The sequence below is a fragment of the Talpa occidentalis genome, unplaced genomic scaffold (assembly GCF_014898055.3).
Source record: "Talpa occidentalis isolate TD23 unplaced genomic scaffold, MPIMG_talOcc4v2.1 talOcc4.5, whole genome shotgun sequence".
Classification (NCBI taxonomy): Eukaryota; Metazoa; Chordata; class Mammalia; order Eulipotyphla; family Talpidae; genus Talpa; species Talpa occidentalis.
Window position 1 is genome coordinate 60,737,436 of NW_023604861.1, and position 19,524 is coordinate 60,756,959.

Sequence of the window (19,524 nt, forward strand, 5' to 3'; positions counted from 1 at the left end):
CTCTAAAGTTTATCAGTAGTGAGAAGTTTTGTTCTCTGATCTTCAGTTTCATTACTTAAAAAATAGGAGGAACAGCACTCATTTTGCAATATTAAATTATATAAATTATAATGCCTACATTATAGACACTTGGACATTAAAGCCTTTTCTCTCCTTTAAGTGATTTGGCTCAATAATTTTACTTTAGTCTATTCAATGCATATATCTGTTAAAGATGTACCCTCATCTCTGAACTTTCAGTAGAAAACAATTTTCTATCTAAATTTATCCTTCCCATTGATGTCAAGTAAATACTTGATAAATTTTGAATAAAAAGAGAAGTGATAATCATGTTTGTCATTATTACATGTATCACTGTTAAAGTTCATGGTTTTAAACCATTTTTGAGTTCTAACAGACCAATAGGGGATAGGGTACTATCGGTAACAGTGGCTCACCATTGAAATAATTATCAAAGTGAAGGTAGTATTAGGCCTGGGTTGTTTCTTGTGGGAGGCAGAGAAGGGGGCACATGCAATTTGGAAAAAGAAAACATTATAACCTCCATAATGTAATTATTATTATTTTTTTTTGTTAAGCCATTCATTCAATACACAGCGGCACTCTGAAGTGCAACCTAAGTAATGGCTTTCATCTGAGTAAAGTATGCTAACAACGCCAGCTAATACTTTCATATTATACTCAATGTTTTATGTTTTCTAACCACTAGTAAACTTCTACTAAGATTTATTTAGTGGAAGTACGATGGGTGTAAATCTACATATATTCAGCAGGAATGGCCTAATCCCTCTTTTTCCCCTTCAAACAAAGACATTTTAGAAGACCCTGGGACTAAAAAAAAGGTGTAAGAAAGCCTGTACTTTTAATAGGGCCTAGGTATGCTACTAGTCAGTCATTTTAGTTACTCTTCAGATATGTGTTAAAACCTGGTTGTGCTTCAGGTTAGCACTATAGGGTTATACTAAAGTGAATTCTATGTCCAAAGATAAAGGAGGTATTTTTCACAAATAGTCTTCATGTTTCACTCAAGTATAGTGGGACCCCTTTATACAGTTTCACTCTACAGGGTTTCACTTACCCCACCAGCCACAGTTGGAAAATATTATATACAATAAGATATTTTGAGAGAGAAAGAGAAACACACACACACAGACAGAGAAAGAAACTACATTCACATAACTTTTTATTACAGCATATTGTTGTAACTGTTCTATTTTATTAATGGTTGTTATTAATTTATACTGTGCCCAATTTTAATTTAAATTTAATCATAGATATGAATGTATAGGAAAACATAAAATGCAGAGTTGGAGAGTACTGCTGAGTATTTTAGGCAATCTGGAATAGAATTGAAAATTATTTTTATCTTTGAAATATTATGCACTAAACATCAAACATTTGTTGAATACTTACTATGTACCAGGCACTGGGTACAGTGGTAAGCAAACACGTATGGTTGTTACCCACATGGTGCTTACAGTCTGATGGGAAGAGGCAGACAATAAACAAGCAATGAAATAATTATGTAATGACAAATTCAGAAAAATTCTATGAAACAACAGAATTTTCACATGAAGAATAAAGGAGGAGAACCAAGTAGATGGAGTGATTCAAGGAAGACTTATCTTAAAAGGTAACATGTATGCTGAGACTGAAGAAGTGAAAAGGAGGCTTCCTTTGAGAGGGGGCAGAGGTCTCCCAAAAGATGAAAGAGCATGCACTGAGAAATTGGCATTCTTTTAGGAAATGAAAAGAGGACTAAAAATGAAATAGTGACGCAATGGTGGAGAGGTTGCTGGAAAAAAAGATAAGTAGCTACCTGATTATGCAGAATCCTAAAAGACCATGATAAAAAGTTTGAATATTCTAAGAAAATGGGGACATCTATTATAGTAGAAACTTATTTTAGGATAGAGATTTTTCTTGTCATAAATCATTAGAGATAGCTAGTTCGTTCAACTGAGCCTTACTTGCTACTGTATTACTAGCATAGAATTGAGGTTCTAAAAATGTTTGCTGAATAACTGAATATTTACTGTGTACTTTCAGGATTATTTTCCCAGGTGATGGAGAGCACCATAATCCATATTGTCTTAACTCTGTTACAAATGACACAACTTTCTATCAATTTCCAATTCCCTCATTCCAATATGTATGAAGAATATGATAGGTTTAGCAGCAGATCTAGTTATACTAACTTTGGAGTTTTATGTATACAACTCAGAATAAACTCAGTTTGAAATTTAAAGTGAAAAATCCACCATTTACTTAGGTCTTTAACTTCATAGTAAAGCAGAACTATAAAATATGGATTTCTGCACTATTTTCATTTCAGCAGTAGTAGGTCATCAATAAAAATATTGTTCAGCCTATTTTCTTTTCAGGAGAAAGCTGTCTATAAGCAGTATAAGACAGGGTTAAGGTTAGGATAAAGAAAGAGAAATGCTTCGGATGTAAAATTTAAGGATTCATTCATACTTGCGTAACCCTGGTATGAAATTTATCCTTTGGGGCACTGAACACTAAACTCATCATGTTAGTTCATTTAAGAAATACGTGGCAACATAAAATTATGTCTGTATTACTTTTGATGGTTTGTTTACATAAGAATTAAAGTATTTTCAATTTACAAAGTTTTTTCAATTGTATTATTTCATGTAATCCTCAAAAATAAATCTATCAATTGTGTTATCATTATTTATGCTATGGATTAGAAAACTTAGCTATTTCAGTTAAATATGACTGAACACTATATACACCAAAATATTCTCTGTGGGATAACAAAACACTGTATCATTTTCAAGAAAATAAAACAAACTTAGAAAGTCAACATTATTGAAGAATTTCATTGTTCATTGTTGCTTTTACTTCTAGTGGATCTAAGCTGAGTTCTCAGAATTTCATAATCCTTAAAAGTTTCCAATTCTGAAACTGAAGAGATCTGAATGAGTAGGAATAAATGTATTGGCTGGTTCTACATTCCTTAGCAGTCAGCTTTTGTTGATATTCATACAATACTATTTGTATGCTCTGGTTTGGAGCACTGACCACTCTTGCCTTGGAATTAAGGCCAGAAGCATATGGGTATAGTAGTGACTTGCCCTGTAAAAGTAACCTAAGTTCCCCTTCCACAACTGAGTTTCAGCACCTCTGTATAGACATGAAAGTTAATTTTTGTACTTAATTTCAATGAAAAAAATCTATGAACTATAAAATTATAAAATTATTAAGCTATTAATTAAAATATATGTATGCATTCAAACAAGTATGTCCATGTGGTATATCTTTAATTATATTTCCAAAACTCTAATGAATAATTTCTAGCCTAGATTGTCAATGTTCTAGGTTACAGGTCATCCTCTAGGACTGCCACTTTTTAAATTCTAAACTCTAAACGTTCCAACTGGGGCCTTCCTTCTTACAAATAAAGATGAAAGTTAAAATCATAAGTTTATAATTACTTTCTCTAATAACTGTTGAACTTGCTTTATAAGTTCCTTTAATTTTTCTATTTTTAAAAGTCTCGTTAGTTAAAACAAGTCATAAAATTAATATTGAAGCCAGCTTTGATCATAAATTCTTTGATGCAGTAGAAGAAAGGCAAGGCAAATCACCTTAATCTAAGTCTTTTTAGATATGAAGGCAAAACACTAAATTTTTACCAATAAAACTGGGTCATGTTTCCATCAAGTTATATACATGAACAACAAACATTTGAAAAAGTTAAAAATAAATTCACATTAGTTATTTGTCCATAAATAAGAAAAATTGACAGGACTCAAGCTAAGCAAAATTATATATTTAGAAGAAAGATGTCTTCGTCAACTCTAGCTTCCCTCCTCTTTGCTTAATGGAAGATAGTTCAAGTTTTCTACCAAATTCTAACTACTACTGTCTCAGTGAGGACATCAAGAGAAATAGTAAATATTTTCTAGAATATCTGACTTTAGCTTTCAGTTATATTTTCTCTCATAACTTGTAATTTAGTTGGAGGACAGCATATTTCAGAGTCTCCAAGGAAGCATATTAAACACACCTGCCAAGTTTCTCCTCAGCCCCCAAGATTCTGATATGTCTAGGAAGGGAAAACATCTCCATTTTAGAAAAGTTCCTCATTACAAACTAATACAATTACTTCCATTTTAAGCTTTTTTTGTTTCCAATTTAAGCTTCCTTCCACACCATCACTGTCACTTTTGCACTTTTCCCTTAGTATATCTCTTCTCTGACATTCCCTTAACAACTAATTGTAGTTTAAAAATTCTGATATGTATTTCTGAACCTGATTCAATATTCTTTTTTCAATAGCAATATTGATGAACAATTCATTTCTTGCCTTTATGGGTTTCAAGAGGCATCTTTTCAACCAGTGCCCAAATTCTGTTTTCTAGAATACTAATAGCCCAGGCAAATTTGAGGTTATATGTTAAAAAAAAAACAAAAACAAAAAAAAACAAAAACAAATACAGTCCCTATTGTGAAATTCAAAAATTTCCCTAAATCATAATCACTGGCAAAAGACTTCTGGTTCTCATTTCCTCAGCATTAGGACTCAAATTACAATAAGGCAAGAAGACAGAACACTAGAAACATTTCATTAACTTCAGTTTATGAGAAATAATGTTTAACTTTACATCAAACCCACAGTAAAATTTTGGTGTTGACCACTGAGAGGATATTGCATAATAATGAGGAATTAATAGCTGTGATCTAGCTTTCTCTCATAACGAATCATTTTTTTTAAGATTTATTTATTCATGCATATAAGAGCTGGGGTACAGGCCAGAGGTGTTGGGGGTGGTGAGAGGATTCACCAGAAACAGAGTGGGGAGCAGAACAGGCAGACTGACCGAAGTACACTGCTGAGGGGAGCAGCGGGTGAGTCAGGAGCGATCTGCTGCGCCATGTGGATAGTGCCCTGGCTAGAGGGGGCCAGGGATTGAACTTGTGCTGCAGTGGCTGTGGACAGTTTCATAGGCTGCATATTAACCCCCTGCCCCACCAGGGAGCCCTCATAACAAATCCTGATAACTATGATTGATTACTCAGTCATTACTATATACTTAATTCTTTTTATTTCCTTTATACCAAAATTTTGCTTTATAATTCACACAATTTAATCACAGTGCTAGTTAAAACTTATCGAACATCTACTGTATACGAGAGTCTACACTAAATATTTTATATTTTTCACTTAATCCTCATAAAAGTCTACAAAATACATACTCTTATTATCTCCATTTTACAGATAAAGAAATTGAAGTATAGAAGTTAAGAAATTTGCTCTATGTGATATGGGTGATATACAGTGAAGCAGGGATTTAAATCCAAGTTTTTAATTTCAAAGAAGATGTATTGCTATACACGACACTATGATGTAAGTCATGTTCACTTGCTCATTTTCTCCTTAACTCCTTTTACTCATCGTCATATTTTTAGTTATATCTCCAAGTTTTATCTCCCTAATAATTCCATTTGTCATTCATTAGTTCACCCATTCAACAAATACTCATACTCTGATAAAACCAGAGACAAGGCTAAGCAAAAATATCACTAATGATAGAGCCTGATATATAGGGTTGTTGTAAGAATAAAACAATATATAAAAAATGTGGTATAGTGCATAGCACATAATAGACATTCAATAATTCTTCCTTTGAAGAATTTATAGATAACATTTATTAAATAAATGCAAGACATAGCACCAAGTACCTTATGTATATTATTTTATTCTCACAACAAACTCTAGGAGGAAGGTATCATTAGTACCATTTTATAAGTTAGGAAAGGCAGGCTAAATGCAAATTGCCCAGTCAGAGATAGTAAGTGGAAGATCTAGGATTTGGTTACAAGCTTGTTTTTAACCTCTATGCTTCAGTCCTAACCTAATGTAGGGAACAGATAAGAAAAATAAAAATAGCATTACAGAGTGATACATTTCATAAAAAAATGATACACAGGGTAACCAGAGAACTCAAGAGAAAGACATTATTCCAGATTTGGGGCAATGGGGAAAGCTTCCTGAAATAGGTATACCTGAGTTAAGTCCTAAAGAAAGAAGTTATTATAAGCAGAAAGTAAAATAAATTGAGATCTCAAAAGCAGAGAATAAAAAATATTGTCCTAGAGAAACTTCATGTAGCTCACTTATAACCCCCATTGCATTATTCTAACAAATAAGTATAAAGTGCTCAGAACAGCACTGGGAACATAAGCCCTCAAGAGAGCAATGATTAGTTTCATAAAGCTAAAACATAGACTGAACAGCAAGGAAATGTAAAAGATAAACTCACTGAAGAAATTTAAGCAAGTGACTAACAGGGTCCAAATGAGCCTTAGAGAGTTTTTAAAATTCTACTGCTCAGAACATAATGGACAGCCAATAAATATTTCTAGACCACTATACAACATGTATAATGGATTAAATTAGGGCCTCCCTGGTGGTGCAGCGGGTTGAGCGCAGCAATGTGAAGCTGTCTGTGGCCTCTACAATGCCGGTTCGACTCCTGGCCAACCAGGGAGATACCCACATGGCACAGCAGACCTCTCCAGTCTTGCCCGCTGCTCCCCTCAGAGTGTTTTTGGTTTGTCTGCCTGTTCTGCTCCCCACTCTGTCTCGGGTGAATCCTGTCACCCTCCTGTGCCTCTGGCCTGTACCCCAGCTCTTGTATAAAAATAAATAAATAAATTTAATATGGCAAAGCACAAATATGAAAACTGATATGACTCATTTTTTATTTGGCAATAAATGCCAACACTGGTAGCTTACCTCCAAGATCACCCAATAACTGTCACAGGGTATAGATCCCGCCCCCCCATATTATACCAGTGTTAGTCTGTGTGCTCAGTGGCATATGATAGAATGATGGCAAGTTACTTCTGAGATCAGCTTATAGATAACCCGCAGTTTCCATCTTAGGCACTCTGTCTTGCTTTATGGGGAAAGGAGATGCCATGCAGTGAGAAACACCACGGAGAGGTCCAAACAAGTGAAGCCTCTGATCCATAGCCAGTGCAGAAGCAAGGGCTGCCAACAATTAGCTGAGAGAACTTCAGAGCCAATACTCCAATTTCAGCAAAGCCTGAACCTGACTATAGCCTTGGTAAACAACTTGACAATCTATCCTGAGAGAACTGGAGTCAAAACTATACAGCAATGCCATTCCCAGATTCTTGACCTTAAGAAATTATGTGAAATAACAAATGTATTAGTTGGTTAAGTTTTGAGGCAATTTTTTTTACACATCAATAGATAACTAATATAGCAACTGATTTTTAAAAAACTGAAAAAAAATGATTTAATGGAATATTTAACTTTTGAAAATGACATATCTATATCTGTAGCATTATTTCCATTCAGGACTCAGAACAATTTTCTTTCTGACTTAGGTAAGCTGTCTCATATCATTAGTTAGCTCCTTAAATTAACTGACATCATAATCACTTAATCCTGTGAAGGAAACTAGATTCTCTTTGTCAGCAAGATTAGTATAAATCCCATTAAATAGATAATATGGAGAGGAAAAGTAGAGCTTATAGGAAAACCAGAGTGACTCCATCTTATGTCAATTCCATAGAAAGTCCGTGACTAATAGCTACCTTATTGTAGAACAGAGTGAAATTCTGTTTCCTTAATTGGCATCAACCTGCAGCCATAAACCACACACAAACCTATTAATCTTAAAAGCACAAAGATGCCTAGTAGTGGAATTGCTGATCATATGGAAGCTCCATCTTTAGCAGATTGAGGAATCTCCACACAGCTCTCCATAGTGGTTGGACCAGTTTGCACTCCCACCAGCAGTGCAGGAGAGTTCCTTTTTCTCCACATCCTCACCAACATTTGTTGTTGCTAGTTTTTTTAATATGTGCCATTCTCACTGGTGTAAGATGGTATCTCATTGTAGTTTTGATTTGCATTTCCCTGATAACAAGTGATGTTGAACATTTTTTCATATGCCTGTTGGCCATTTGCATTTCCTCTCTGGAGAAGTTTCTTTTTAGCTCTTCTGCCCATTTTTTCACTGTGTTGTTTACTTTGTTTTTGTTGAGTCCCATCAGTTCTCTTTAGATTTTGTGATCAGTCCTTTTTCATTAGTGTTGTATGCAAAAATTTTCTCCCAATCTGTGGGGTATCTCTTTGCTTTGGTTACTGTCTCTTTCACTGTACAGAAGCTCTTTAATTTGATGTAGTCCCAGCTGTTAATCTTTGTCTTCACTATCACTGCTTTGCGTGATGTGTCTTCAAAGATGTTACTAAGGTGTATGTCATGCAGTGTTTCACCTATATTTCCTTCTATATATTTTATGTTTTCAGGTCTTATGTCTAGTTCTTTAATCCATTTTGAGTTGGTTTTTGTGCATGGTGTGTGGTAGTAAACAAGCTTCATTCAAAGGATACAGAAACATTAATTCAAAAGGGCACCTGAACCCCTGGTATAGCAGCACTATTTACAATAGCTAAGCTATGGAAACAACCCAAATGCTCAAAAATAGATGACTGCATCAAGATGATGTGGTACATACACACAGTGGAATATTACTCAGCAATCAAAAAGATAAACTCATGCCATTTGCAGCAACATGGATGGAGCTGGAAGGGATCATGCTCAATGAAATAAGCCAGAAAGAAAAAGAAAAATATCAGATGGTCTCACTCATAGCAGGAATTTAGAAAACCTAAATAAGGGACCAGCAAAAAGACTAATTATAATAAAGTAAAAATCAAAATCAACAAGCAACTATAAACCAAAGACATACGGGGGTGGGAGGGCGAGTGGGGGAGGCGAAGGGAGTAGGATCAAAACAAGGGTGGTAGGAATTGTATGGGGACTATAACCAAGGTGAAAATGCATACATTGTACAGAAATGAAAAATGATGTAAAAAATATATAAAATAAAAAAATAAAAAAAATTTCTCACTATATAATTAACAGTTAAAAAAAAAGCACAAAGATGTATATAACACATCCTCTGGACCTTTGACGTGAGTGGTTTTTATACAAACTCTACTCTTGGGTTAAATGTTAAGCTTCATCAGGTTGCAGGAAGATCCCTGTCAGAGTGGAGTTGTGGATCCAGCCTCAATCTGAATAAAGTTCTGTTCACCAGTTCTATCCTGGAAGACCCCTCAGGGTAAGTTGCCCTTAATAAACTTTAAACATGATTAATTGAAGTGCCTGCTTCGTTCTTCAGGCTCAAATTACCTTCTCAATTTGGGGGAACTTATTTGTTACACAGCTGCACTAAGTTTTACTTATATTTCATAGGCTCTTTCAATAATTAATACACAATCCTAAGGAAAGAATAAAATTCTCGGGATCTCCCTGGTGGCGCAGTGGTTGAGCGCTGGGTTGCGAAGCTGCCCACAGCTTCTGCAGTGCCGGTTCGATCCCTGGCCCCTGGGCAAGGGTCCCACATGGCATGCAGACCTCTCCTGCTGCCTGCTGCTCCCCTCAGCAGTGTATTTCATCAGTCTGCCTGTTCTGTTCCTGCTCTGGCTCTGGTGAATTCTCTCACCCTCCTGCGCTTCTGACTGTACCCAGTGCTTGTATAAATAAATAAATAAATCTTTTAAAAAAAAAGAATAAAATTCTCTAGAGAATAAAGGACTTAAAGACTACAAAATTGAGGTGTTTCTAAAATAGATTTTTATGATTCAAGTAAGTATAAGGTCTCCAGTGCTAGTAGAAAAATTAACATTAGGAGACGTGAAAGACTGAACTGCTATTGTTTTCTGGGCATTTTGAGGAATATTATTGGATTCCATTACAGTAAATATTTTTGTACTATTCTAAGCCAAATCATTATAAGAACATTTTGCCTATCAAAGGAGACAAGAATAGAAAATACAAAATTTTGGGTAGACCCTGACTTTTCTGACAATTCTTTTCCATTTGACTTCACTACTTCTTTAATATATACATTCCTCAGTATCTTCTTGCCAATGACATATGTCGGTTGAGCCACCATCATGGTTTTAATTATTTCTAAAGCCACATTTCTGACTAAAACTACTCTTTCAAGTTCTAGACCCATTATTTCCAACTAGATACTTCAAACTCTCTACAGAGATATGTAACAGACATTTCAAATATTAACATGTTTGCTCAAACATTAACATGATCTCTTTACCTTCATGACAAATCAGCTACAACACTTTCAATAACATCTTTAGTTACATGAATATCCATCTACTTAGCATTGTACACAGAATTATTCTCATTTCTATCCAGGCATTCAATATTTTGACTTATGCTTTTATTTTTAACATAGTTATGTCTTCATATTTAAAACTAGTTTCTGGTGTACAGCATAGAGTTGCTTTTTTATTACTCTGCTTAGATCCTTCACATTTAATGCAATTACTGATATGGCTAATTTATATCCTACATCTATTTGTCCAGTCTATATTTTGTTCTCTTTTCATCAAAGGTGCAAAAAGCAAATTAGTGGAAAAAGGATATAAGCTTTACAAAAAATGGTGTTGAACAATATCCATAGGCCACAAAAAAAAAGAAACTTTATCTAAATCACAAACCTTTTATAAAAATAGACCAAAGTGGAACACAGATGTGAATATAAAATGTGAAACTATAAAACTTTAAAAAAACAGTACAAGAGAAAATGTTTGGGATTATAATTCTTATATTTGACACAAGTACGATCCACGAAAGAAAAAATTGATAAATTGGGACTTTATCAAAATTAAAAACTTTTGCCATAAGAAAGTCCATGTGACAAAAGACTACAGACGAGGAGAAACTGTGCAAAACCACATATCCAACAAAGGACTAATATCTATAATAGATAAAAACTCTCAAAACAGTGGTAACAAACAATCCAAATAGAAAATGAACAATTTTATTATATAAGAATTATGCTAATATAGTATTTAACTGTGTTTCTGACTACTAAATTTAAGTGGTTCAGTTTAAATAAATCTAACTTATGTAGCATTTTTATTTAAGGTTCATTTAATGGCAGTAATTCTCTGAACAAAAATTTTTCCAAGACTTATCAACAACAGTTATACTATTTTGAGGAAGTACCTTAAGAAGCATTTTCTAAATTACAAAGCAAGGCAGTATAATTTCAAATCTCCTCCAGACAGTATGTTATCTTACATAAGAATCTTATTGTTTCTGTCCAAAGACTACTTTTAAGTTTAGAGTAAGCAGTAGATGTAAAATGATTGTAAATATTTCAAAATATCAAAGTACACTTTCTTATTTTTTTGAAAGTATCTAAATGTACTTTCATAAACAGAAAAAGCACACATGCATTTTTTAAAAAATTTGAAGTTTAAAACAAGAATCACTTATTTCTAACAGGTTACATTTTAACTATTATAATAGAAAGTACTGAGGCTTTTGTAGTTTACATCTATATTCCTGTCAGAAATTAACCTATTTCTCATATTGTAGTATGGTTGGTAGCTAAATCACTTTGAGAAATTTAGAGTAAGACAATCTAAATGATCTAGCATTTATCTAAACGATCTTAAAGATCTTATCTAAGAAGACTTAAAAAGAAAAAGCAGTATTCACTTCCAGACTTTAAAGATATTATTCCTAAGTTCAACTATGTAAGTGTAATAGAAATTACTTCAATTATAAGACTAGGACACCATGTTATTATGAAGAAAGACAAGTGGAATATAAGCACCTTTAAAATCCTACCTAGGTGCTCATTTAAACATATACAAGATTAATAACTAACAGAAATCAATGAAGTCAACTGATAGAACCTGTCAGATGTCACTGGTGTCAGGAAAACTGAACTCAGGAGAAAACTGAAATCAGACCCTTGAGGTAATAAGATGTTAGCCAAAGCATCAAAGAGACAAATCTGATAACTACATAGGAAGACAGTTAACTGTCATGCAAAACAAAAATCAGATGCAGACACGTACAATTTTATCAAGTTGAAACTCTATTATAAGTTTTCAATTGCCATGAAAATTTGGGGGACATGATCCTGGTGAGTGAAGTTATAGAAGATGAAGCAAGAAATACAGATTTGAGGAGGGCCTTTTCAAAAACTGTTGATCAATAAAAGGTTAATTCACTGGGATAACCGCATGATTTGATCCTTTACTTCTTTCAAGTTTCTGCTTTCAATAAACCTCTTATCACCAAGTCTTTCCTAGATCTCCCTATATATAACTCTTCCTTTTTCCACTTGAAGGTATTTTTCTTCAGAGAATTTATTACCATGTGACCAATAATTTAACTGCTTATTTATCAATTGCATGTCTCCCTAAAATAAAATATCAACTTAGGAATTTTTTTTAACTACTACTGTTATTTCTAGCACCTAGAAGAGCACTTGGCAAACAGTTGGCAATGTAAATGTTTGCTACTGTATAAACAAATAAATACCAGCATACTAAGAGATAAAGATAATATAAGCAGGAAAAAAATTAAATGTGCTTATCCTATTTTCCTATCTATATAACCAGGACAACAATCTAGCAATCTTCTTTTTGGTCAGGCTGAAACCATCTACATTTGTTTAACTAAAAACCACAACAAAAGATTGGGCTTTAAAAGGGGGCCTTTTGTAGAGTCAATCCTTCCGGTCTTTTGTTTCTAACCTTTCTGAGGCAGCACTGGTAACATCTGGTATTGATAGGAAACCCTCAAATTTTTCAAGACTGAAATCAGATTGTTATAATTATCACATTAGCAAATCAATAAAAGAAGTAGCCTTGGAATTTTGTTCTGGGAATGAGTTACTGATTAATTTTTCCATGTACCTTAATCAGTACCTGTTAAAGAGTCAGTCCCTTTGTATGATTTCTAATTGGGTTAAGAGAAAAACATCTACATAAATGCTTGTCAAATGTATTTCTGCTTATAAGAGTATTTGCAATAGTGTTCATAGAACTAGATCTTTAAAACTAGATCATAGATAGAACTGTTATCTTTTAAAAAAAAAACTAAGCTAATGTACAGTCATTTTTGTCTTGAAGGTGAAAACTTTTAAAAAATACTAATCTGGGTATCTAAAATTACTGAAAACCACTTTTACATTAAAAGGAAAAATGACATTTTTGTGCAGATCCTTTCCCCTTTTTTTGAATGGGTTGTTAATTTTTATTAAATTTATTCTAATATATTTTTGAAAAGAAATTTGCCATTTACCTAGTGCAACAAAACTAACATTTTCTACCTACTTTGTTCTTTCAACAAAACTAGTCAGTATCTTTTTCATGAAAAACTATACATTTTATGTAATACTTTGAAGACCTATAGTACACTACAATGATTTTGAAGTGCATTCAAATTTTTCCCATAAATCTTATGAGTTCTTTTTTTTAGTGGAGTAATTTTTTTTTTAAAAAGATTTATTTATTTATACAAGCGCTGGGTACAGTCAGAAGCGCAGGAGGGTGAGAGAATTCACCAGAACCAGAGCAGGGAACAGAACAGGCAGAGTAAGGAAATACACTGCTGAGGGGAGCAGTGGGCGCAGCAGGAGAGGTCTGTTGAGCCATGTGGGACCCTCGCCTGGCAGCCAGAGATCTAACCAGCACTGCAGAGGCTGCTGGCAGCTTCGCAGCCCAGCGCTCAACCGCTGCGCCACCAGGGGAGGCCCTTGGTGGAGTAATTTTTACTGGAATTCATTTTGGTATAAATAGTAAGTTGAAGTCCACTTTTTTCCCTGAAAATATTGCCCTGATGACCTACTAGCAATTATTGAATTACCTGTATTTTCTCCACTGATTCTGATGTGCTAACATTATCATATATTATGACCACCACGGGGTCTATTTTTACACTCAATTTCACTTTTAACTGAAGATTAGCAAATTAAATGAGATACCACTTTGACTTATTAATTTAGAAAAGATTTAAAAGTCTGATGATTATCTGGTTTTGGAAAGGATGTAAGGAAACAGGCACTACTGGTAGGAAGACAAATGGGAGAGAAAGATAATTTTTCTTAGAAATTGCTTAAAAGTCATATAGAGAATAAAAATACAAGAAATAAAATTTCTCTGGAATCTATTAAGAATATTACTGGAATGGTATTAAATTTATAGATTTGTCCCAAGAAAACTGCATGTCACATGCCATATTTTCAAGTGTTCTTTTATGGCCCTCATTAAAGTTTTGAGTCTTTTGATCCAGATTCTGCACTTTAACTACTATATTTATTCTTAAGGTATTTTACACTATTTGCTGTTATTCTAAATTGAATCCTATTTCTCGCCACTATATTTCCCAGCTGATTAATGGTGATACAGATAATGTCTTATTTGATAAGATTGGTATCAATAAATCAAAAAGCTAAACAGGAAATCATTTAAAAATGATACATATATTCTTCAAAACATTTTGTTTGAATTTTAAAAATACAAAATATATGTTCAATGAAAATATATAAGGGCAAGATCTGGGTGTTTTTTTCTCCATTTTTATTTTATTATCCCAAATAATACTTCACACAGTTTTTTAAAAATGTACTGAATGAATTAAATTTATACAAAACATTGAGGATGTAGAACCTTAATTAGAACCTTACTAAAAAGATGTTATTTAAATTGAAAAAAAATGAGTACATTAGTTCTGTAACAGGGTGGTCCCATAGATATGGTGGAATAAAAATTAAAAGGGGGGATTGTAACAGGGTGGTCCCCAGGAAAGGGGGAGGTTCCAGGTTCCCTACCCCACCCAAATGGGAGGGTGGAGCTGAGCAGGGAGAGAAGAAGTTGCAGAGGATACTGAGAAGGAAGGAAGCAGGTTGGAGAGCCAGGAGGAGACTTGGAGGAGGCACATGAAATGGAGAGACATGTGAAGAAACTGTGCTTGCCTTTTAGTCGTGGACTGGGTGACACAGATGTGGGAGAGACCCGTGGGAAGGTGACAATGGAAGCTTTTATCTTGATTTTGATTTTGCTCTTTTCCTTCGTGGCTTGTCTGGTTGTTTCTGACCCTTTTCTGTGGGTCCCCACTGGAAGATACTTTAGACTTGTGGCAGGCTTTGGGGCCTTGCTCTGGGCTGATTCCATTTGGATGGACTTTTACCCACGAGGGGACGGGTAACTTTGGTTGCTTCATTTAAAAAGTAGATTCTTTGCCTTCCTGTATTGTTTCCTAGTTTTATTAAAGTTCCTTCCCATTAAAGTCTCATATGTTTTGTGTTGATGAGGCGGATGGCAGCACCCATTTAGAATAGGCAGTTTTGTGGGGTCTGGGGTGCCCCTTCTCCCTGCCCTGTAACAGATTCATCTACTTATTAGATATGAGAAAAACAGAATAGGAAATCAAAGCAATGAAGTAAAATTAAAACTTGAGTGTGTAAGTTTGCTCCTCATTTGAAAATTTGCGATACCAAAGGACACAAATTTAAGAAAGCAGAAAATAAAATGAACAGTGGTAATTTGGGAGAATTTTAAAAAGAAAAACTAAGTTTGTTCTAAGTTTTAGTTCACAAATTCCTATTAATCATATAAATATATTGAAAATATCATTCTATTTTAAAACATTAAGAATATTTACTAGCTGCTTAGACAATCATCTAACAGAAGGTCACCAAGACAATCACCTAACAGAAGGTTAACAGAAAGTTCACCAAGTTTTTCTTGGGAACAAAACTAGAAAGAGAGAACACAGTAATAATAAAAAACCCAGCATTATTACTAAGTCAGGGTATGTTTGTTTTAGCAAATCACTCATTTCCATCATCTGCTTGACTTAAAATTTTACTACAGAAGATGTCTTATTGATATAAATACTTTCTCACTAGGAAGGGATACTTACTAAGTTTAAGTACTTTCTCTGATATTTAAGTTCATTTTTTTCTTGTCCTTTGGCCTTTAGGGATTCTAAGCATATCCCCTATGGCTCTAGAGAGCCGGGGTAACTTAGGAAGTAAAAAGAGCAGATCATGCTCTGAAGTCATGGAAATCATATTCATCTGAATTAATTTATTTCACTTTTAGGAACTTAAGAGTCTTTCAAGGCAATTGACATCTCATTCCTCTAAAAAAGCTTAGAATTTAATCAGGTAAAGGGAGAAAAAAGTAAGTCCATTTATTTTAAAATGTTGCATGATAACATTAACTATCATTAATTAAATTTTAAAATAACTATTATTAATTAAAAGTGCAGATTTGCACATGGTAAACACATTTAGTCTTTTCAGAGGTTCATTCTTAGATTTTGTCAATTAACAACTATCCATTTAAGCTGGTCTTACTCTACATCTTATCTTGACCTTTTGCTATTTAATTCATAGCAGCTTATTATAGTATTTTTTTAAAGATTTATTTATTTATACAAGAACTGGGGTACCGGCCAGATGTGCAGGAGGGTGAGAAGATTCACCAGAGAGAGAGTGGGGAACAGAACGGGTAGACTGACTGAAGTACACTGCTGAGGGGAGCAGCAGGCAAGACAGGAGAGGTCTGCTGCGCCATATGGGTAGCCCCCTGGCTTGCCAGGATCAAATCCACACTGCAGAGGCTGCAGATACCCTCACAGCACTGTGTTCAACCGCCTGCGCCACCAGGGAGGCTCCTGTAGTATTTTTTAAATGTGAGAAATAAGACTTTTTTATTTACCTTGCCATTAAAAACATTTTTTTAATATTCAATATTCATGGCCCATGAAATATTGGCATTGTGCTCCCTGTATTTATTTTTGTTTCATTTGTAAACTGTGACTTTGTGTCAAATGCAAGTCCATTGGTAAGAAGTCATCAGTGAAATTGTTGAGGAGCATGTAGCTGAAATGTTTGAAAACACCATGTAATCAGAATATGGACTACATGAATGAGGATAAGGTGTCATTCAAGAGAAATGTCATGCAGTAATAAGCATGAAGTAAACACAGAACCACCATTCACATTTCTCTACCCTACAAATTGTTTTGAGTCTGTGCATAGCTGTTCAGTCCTTGGCAAAACTGATTTATGGTAAGGTAGCAAAAAAAAAAGGTTTTTTGCTTGTTCTATTTGGCCAAAACGTTCTCTTTTTCTCAACTTGGCCCCTTGGTTTTGAACCCAAACATATACCCTAGTTTAAGCTATGTCCTCTGGACAAGATATTCTCTGAGTATATATCTGAGTAAAAATTTTTCTGAAAGGCCATCTCCAATTACAAGCTGGTAACTGTGGTTCTGTTTCTACCTCTGAATGCTGTATATATTGTTATCACATTCCACCTGAGTTCATCCAGTTTTTCCTTCTTTGGCTTCACTTTCTCACAGGAGACACTCGGAGATTGTTAAAGAGTTGTTTATAGCTCTACTGAGTTTGGTGAGAAGAATATATCCTTCTATTTTAGAGACACCAAAGTTTACTTTGTTGTGCTAAAGGATAGGACATGCTTATGTGATGCTCTGCCTAAGGCAGGGTCTTAAAGACCTGCATGCATTTACCTCCTTCCCCACACTTTGTTGTGAAAGGACTCACTGTCCCTCATATTCATCATGTAGTCCAACATACCTTCCTGTGCCCATGGAAAGATCACTGTTTTCACTTGGTGGGCTCTTGAGGGGAAACTGTACTCTGAAACTTTGTAATCCTAGAAGGATATCTCAGAGTCCTGGAATATAGGCTGTATAGAGCGTCAGGCAAGGTGGGCATTGCTAAACAGATAGCTCCATTTCAGATAAATGCCAGGTGGGAGGAGGCTTCAACTCAAGACCCAGAAACATTGTTGTAGGGACAGTAGATAACAGAAAGGTAATAGAAATGTTTTAAGAACTTGAAGGGCAGTATTACTCTAAAGGGCATTTATTTCATCTGTAAAATGTTTATGAAAAAATCCACCTTAATCTGAAGTTTAAAAAGTTGGATATACTGGCAGTTATTAACTGGGACAGCAGTTACGGTAGACAGGACCCTTCTGCTTCTAACTATGAGGATATCAGTTTCTTGGTGTCCTTATCACTTTTAAGCCATGGGCTTTCATTTCTCTCAGAAGGTTATATGTGGATAGAGTTTCAAGTTGTTTTTCTTGTATACCATATCAATAATGTGTCTGTGATTTTCACTATGTGTAGAGTAAAGACATAAAGATATTTGGAAAAATAACTGGAGAGTAGAAAACAGAAAACTATTTCTTATGGCACTGATTGAACATCCTTTACAAAAATATGTACAATATATAACTCAAAGACATATTTTCAGCAACTTCTCTCAGTAATTCCAAAGCACTGAACTTGTTTTCCCTAAAACCAACCTTTTTAAAACATTAGTTTACAACAATGGATTTCAGGTAGTTTCTCATCTCAGGAACTGCATTTAGCTCCACATCCACCACCAATATCCATTCACTATGCATCATCAAGCTATAGGTACTGTCTACCTATCTATTCCATCCCGCCTTCTTCCCCTCTGGTAAACACCACTCTATTGTCACTCAAAGGGTTTGTTATTGTTTGTTCAATTTCTTTTTTTATACTTTATAGCCCCAAGTGAGTGAAATCATACAGTATTTGCTTTTTCCTTCTGACTTATTTCACTTATCATAATATCTTCAATGTCCAATCATATCCCAAATGTCAAGATTTCACTTTTTTAAATTATTTTTCAATTGAGGTAATGCAAATAACTGTTAGAAATAATAAATGAATACAATAATGTTGCAGGCTACAAGATCAATGCACAAAAATCTGTTGCATAGTTATATACAAACAGTTAACTTACAGGAAGAGAAATGATGAAAACATTCCATTTACAATTGCAGTAAAAAGAATTTACTTAGCAATAAATTTAACCAAGGAAGTGAGGGAGGAATACAGTGAAAACTTTTTGACACTACACAAAGAAGTTGAAGAAGACAAAGAATGGTAAGACATTCTATGTTTGTGGATCAGAAGAATCAATAGACAAAATGATCAATTTACCCAAAGCAATATAGGGATTCACAGCATTCATTAATAAGATCTCATTGGCATTAATTACAGAGATAGAACAAAAAGCCCTAAAATTTGAATGGAACCACAAAAGACTCTGAATAGTCAAAATAATCTTAAGATAAAAAGAAAAAAAAAATTGGAGGTATCATGATCTCTGGCTTCAGAGCATATTACAAAGCTACACTAATAAAAACATTATAGTATTTGGACAGAAACAGGCACAAAGATCAATGGGATAGAATTAAAAGCCCAGAAAAAATTCACACATATATGGACAGCCAGTTTATGACAAAGGAGCCGAGAACATGCAATGGAGAAAGGAAAGCTTCTTTAATAAATGGTGCTGGGAAAACTTGACAGCCATATTGAACAGAATGAAACTGGTTCACTCTCTTACACACCATTTTAAAATCAACTTAAATGGACCGATGACTTGAATGTAATACCTGAAACCTTATGTTACATAAAAGAAAACATAGGTGATAAGCTCTTTGTCATGTGCCTTAGTAATGTCTTTATGGATTTGTCTCCAACAGCAAGAAAAACAAAAGACAATATGAACAAATGGACTACATGACACTAATAATAATAAACCACTGCTGAAACAGACAGAATGTCTATTATCAAAAAGTCAAGAAATGAATGTTGG

At 34.3% G+C, this 19,524-nt stretch overlaps 1 protein-coding gene across 3 annotated transcripts in view; it reads right to left on the bottom strand.

The window, feature by feature from the left end:
- RB1 (RB transcriptional corepressor 1) overlaps positions 1-19,524 on the bottom strand; it is a 146,424-nt gene that overhangs the window by 22,843 nt on the left and 104,057 nt on the right. Inside the window, exon 1 of one of the 3 annotated variants that reach the window (XM_054701161.1) lies at positions 1,414-1,500. The exons of the other annotated variants lie outside the window; for them this stretch is intronic. The gene's annotated coding sequence lies outside the window, so the exon portion shown is untranslated. Of the gene's footprint in view, positions 1-1,413; positions 1,501-19,524 lie in introns of those variants that run through there. 3 annotated transcript variants of the gene reach the window in all.